Source organism: Sander lucioperca, chromosome 5, assembly GCF_008315115.2.
Source record: "Sander lucioperca isolate FBNREF2018 chromosome 5, SLUC_FBN_1.2, whole genome shotgun sequence".
Lineage (NCBI taxonomy): Eukaryota > Metazoa > Chordata > Actinopteri > Perciformes > Percidae > Sander > Sander lucioperca.
The window spans coordinates 30058255-30063254 of NC_050177.1; the positions used below are offsets into that span (position 1 = coordinate 30058255).

Here is a 5000-nt window from a genome sequence, read left to right on the forward strand (position 1 = left end):
TTTAAAACCTCCTCTGTAGTAGTTCATGTTACAACATGGAGATTTATCTTCAACACAAGAGTCGTCCAAACTTTCTCAGGAAATAAGAAGTGAAGTAGAAACATTATATTTAACTTTACAGAGCCAGAAACTAACCCTGAAGAGACCAAAGACTAACGTGTTGTTAAAGTATCAAACAGCAACTTACAGTTTCTTCAAACAGTCCAAAGAGTTGATGAAGATGAGTTGATGAAGAAGAGTTGATGAAGAAGAGTTGATGAAGAAGAGGGTCACTCTCCGCCTGGAGAGAAATCTCTGACACAGGTGAGCTGTTCCCTGGAATGAGTCCCAGCTCCACCTCCACAGGAGGAAGAGGAGGAGGAGGAAGAGGAGGAGGAGGAGGAGGAGACAGAAAGAATCCTGTAGAACCAGAAACACTGTGCCAACAGAGATCAGAGGAGCAGTAACTCTTCATAACAACCAGCAGTGATAAACAGGAAATTAAACTTCAGTTAAAAGTTATTTTAACTGTTAACAAACAACAACATGATGATTTATAATGTTACTGATTATTGGTAATGTTGTCTTTTGTTATTTTAGAGAGAAATACCAAAATATGATTAATGTGATGTATTGATCCTGTAATGGATGAATGTGAAGAATGTGGATGTAATGGAGCTGTGAGAGTGTAATCTGTTCCTCTGAGATGAAGTGAAGGACTAAATGTTTGAATCCAAGCTGCAGCAGTGCTGCTGTGAGCTGTCATGGTGTTTGATCCAGAGAGAGCAGACAGACTCCAGGGTGATAACAACTTTATAGACATTCTCAGTATGTTCTACAAAGATATGAATAGCTCGGTTATAATTCATCTCAATAACTCTAAAAGATTTCTAACTAATAGTGTCTCGGCTAGTGACGTAGAAAGCCGTGCAGATGTTGACCAGCTCACCCAGAGACTGAAGGCAGGACACATTCAGAAACCGTATCTCACTCTAAACACCATGGATGGTTTATCAAAGTTTGGATGCGTGTGGAAGCACCAGAGACACAAAATAACTCCCCAAATCCCAGAAAAAGTGATTTTTTTCATAATATGGGCACTTTAAACAAAACAAATAAAAAAAACGTGCCATGAATTGGAAAATAATCAGTTTTTACAATCTTTAAATATGTGATATGCCTCTGAGTCGTGTGATGCGTCCAAAAAGCAGCATCTGGTGGTTGACTGTCATTGTGCTATCTATCATCGTTCGTCAAAAGGAGGGAATTGAACCCCGACACAACAGACCAAACATCAACATCATTAATAATACATTATAAAAATACAAATAAACGACTCAAAATAATTTCAAATAGTTTTCAAAATACTAACTAATTTAAATATAAAAAATATATATATATATATATACTCACCTAAAGGATTATTAGGAACACCTGTTCAATTTGTCGTTAATGTAATTATCTAATCAACCAATCACATGGCAGCTGCTTAAATGCATTTAGGGGTGTGGTCCAGGTCTAGACAGTCTCCTGAACTCCAAACTGAATGTCAGAATGGGAAAGAAAGGTGATCTAAGCAACTTTGAGCGTGGCATGGTTGTTGGTGCCAGACGGGCTGGTTTGAGTATTTCACAATCTGCTCAGTTACTGGGATTTACACGCACAACCATTTCTAGGGTTTGCAAAGAATGGTCTGAAAACGGAAAAATATCCAGGATGCGTCAGTTCTGAGGGGCGAAAACGCCTTGTTGATGCTAGAGGTCAGAGGAGAATGGGCCGACTGATTCAAGCTGATAGAAGATCAACTTTGACTCGTTACAACCGAGGTATGCAACAAAGCATTTGTGAAGCCACAACACAAACAAACTTGAGGCGGATGGGCTACACCAGCAGAAGACCCCACTGGGTAGCACTCATCTCCACTAAAAATAGGAAAATGATGCTACAATTTGCACGAGTTCACCAAAATTGGACCGTTGAAGACTGGAAAAATGTTGCCTGGTCTGATGAGTCTCGATTTCTGTTGAGACATTCAGATGGTAGAGTCAGAATTTGGCGTAAACAGAATGAGAACATGGATCCATCATGCCTTGTTACCACTGGGCAGGCTACTGGTGGTGGTGGTGTAATGGAGTGGGGAATGTTTTCTTGGCACACTTTAGGCCCCTCAGTACCAATTGGGCATCGTTTAAATGCCACAGCCTACCTGAGCATTGTTTCTGACCATGTCCATCACTTTATGACCACCATGTACCCATCCTCTGATGGCTACTTCCAGCAGGATAATGCACCATGTCACAAAGCTCAAATCATTTCAAATTGGTTTCTTGAACATGACAATGAGTTCACCGTACTAAAATGGCCCCCACAGTCACCAGATCTCAACCCAATTGAACATCTTTGGGATGTGGTGGAACGGGAGTTTCATGCCCTGGATGTGCATCCCACAAATCTCCATCAACTGCAAGATGCTATCCTCTCAATATAGGCCAACATTTCTAGAGTATGCTTCCAGCACCTTGTTGAATCAATGCCACGAAGAATTAAGGCAGTTCTGAAGGCGAAAGAGGGTCATATATATATATATATATATATATATATATATATATATATATATATATATATATATATATATATATATAAATAATTTAAAATGATTAAACTTTAATACAAATTAAAAAGATTAAAATAATAATAAAAAACCTGAAATTGAATTAGTCCAAACCTCAAAATTAATTATAATAGTTATAAATATACAAATATGTCAGAATATTTAGAAGTAAATTTAAAATTTAAAAAAATGAATTAAATAAATTTAAATAATTTGAAATACGTCTAAATAGTTTTAAAAGAATATTTAAGTAAACTTCAATAATTTGAAGTACGTTTAAATATTTAAAAATATATATTTAAATGAATTTAAATAATTTGAAATACGTTTGAATATTTTTAAAAAAAATATTTAAATGGATTTATATAATGTGAAATACATCTAAATATTTATAAAAAATATTTAAATAAATTTAAATAATTTGAAATATGTTTAAATATATATTTTTTTTAATTTCTTTTAAAAATATTTAAAGGTCCCATATGGTGACACTTAAACTTATATTTGTACCGTTTATATGTGTGTATTAAACACTAATTTAATAGTGTTACCAAAAAAAAAGAGTTGGGTTGATTTTCCCACACTTTTCTGCGAGCCTTTTTCTCCCCTCCCACACGCTTGGATTCGCTGCTGGATGAAATGTTCAGCCCACAACTGAAGAGCAGAACGCTCTGATTGGCTAAGCACAGATAAACATAGAACGTGGCCTGGAATCAGAATCCTACTACAAACATGGCAGCTGGATCTGCAAGACCTTACCAGTTAGAGCCCGAATACTCAAGTTCAGAGGATTCAGGCGAAGAGGACCAATTCATTTCTTTTAGAAGAGGTCAGCAGGACGTTTCAGAGTGGTAAGTTGAGTGTGTTTTCATTTTAGTAGGCTGTAACGCTTTAGACAAAGTCAGCTAACGTTAGACAGCGTGTCTTCAGTGATGTGGTTATTCGGGGCTAAGGTTGAATGGTAGCTGTGTATTTTGGTGTCTTTTGGGTTTTTAAACATTTGAAAGGCACAGAAACCACTTAGAGGGAATGATGTGTTTACATGTTATTATCATACTGTTGATGATGTGTCTGTGATTATGTTCTGGTGCACGGCACACACCCCCCCCTACTCTTATCCCCGGCTCTCTGTGCGCCGCTGTTGCCTGGAAAAGGCAGCGGTGTCAGCAGCATGAAGGTCTCCTGGGACCGCTGGCAGACGATATATTAACGACCTTATTTGTGGTTTTATAAATTGTACCAGAATTTACGAATACGAAGGAAATTACTTAGTAGAAATAGTGTAATAATAACAGCAGCAACCTGAGCCCTGACTGGCTCCCCTCGACAGTTTATGACAATTTTTAATTCAATTAAATTTTATTTATAGTATCAAATCATAACAAGAGTTATCTCAAGACACTACAGATAGAGTAGGTCTAGACCACACTCTATAATTTACAAAGCCCCAACAATTCCAATAGTTCCCCCAAGAGCAGGCATTAGCAGTGGCTATTAGACAGTGGCGAGGAGAAACTCCCTTTCAGGAAGAAACCTCGGCAGACCCAGACTCTTGGTGGGCGGTGTCTGACGGTGCCGGTTGGGGGTGTGATGAACAGGGGCGTAATAGTCACAATAGAGATAATGGAACAGTGACATGGGTGGACGCGGCAGGACGTAGCCGGACATTGCAGGGAGTCGCAGAGCGTAGCCGGGTGTAGCCGGTCCACAGCGACAGCTGCACCCAAGACCCAGATCTTGGTGTCACCCTAATCTGAGGCGATGTTCTGGGCGAAGAAGAAACATAAGGACTCCGGGGAGTAAACTACCCAGAGCTAGGTTAGTAACAAGCACTTCTGGGACAGAATGTACATAAAAGGAAGCAATAGAAAAAGAGCGAAGAGAGAGCAGCTCATTGTGTCATAAGAAGGAACTTCCTCGGCAGAATTATAATAGCATAACTAGGAGAGGCAGGTTAAAGAGAGGAGCCTGGTCGGGCAAGAACTCTCCCCAACTGGATCGGGCTGTAGTGGCCTGCCTCCCTCTACTCTACTATATTATTGATTATACGATAGGTCATTCTGATGACTATAAAGAGAAGCAGAGAAAAGCAGGGGTGCTATGCATTCTGGGAGCGCAGTGCTCTAATGGGACAATAAGGTACTAAGAGCTCTTCTAGACATGATGGTGCTTGACCATTTAGTGCTTTGTAGGTCAGAAGAAGGATTTTAAATTCAATCCTGGATTTTACTGGAAGCCAATGGAGAGAAGCTAATACAGGAGAAATATGATCTCTTTTCTTAGTTCTTGTCAGAACACGCGCTGCAGCATTCTGGATCAGCTGGAAAGTCCTAAGGGTTTTATTTGAGCATCCTGATAAGTGTAATTATGGTCAGACATAATTACACTCCTGACTGATGGTGAAGTGGTA

The 5000-nt window shown here is 39.0% G+C and overlaps 1 protein-coding gene across 1 annotated transcript in view; it reads right to left on the reverse strand.

Moving 5' to 3' along the window:
• Window positions 1-215, reverse strand: part of LOC116034886 (NLR family CARD domain-containing protein 3-like) — a 972843-nt gene extending 972628 nt beyond the window's left edge. The window contains exon 1 of the mRNA XM_036001609.1: window positions 188-215. The gene's annotated coding sequence lies outside the window, so the exon portion shown is untranslated. The remainder of the gene's footprint in view (window positions 1-187) is intronic.
• Between the last annotated feature and the right edge of the window lie 4785 nt (window positions 216-5000).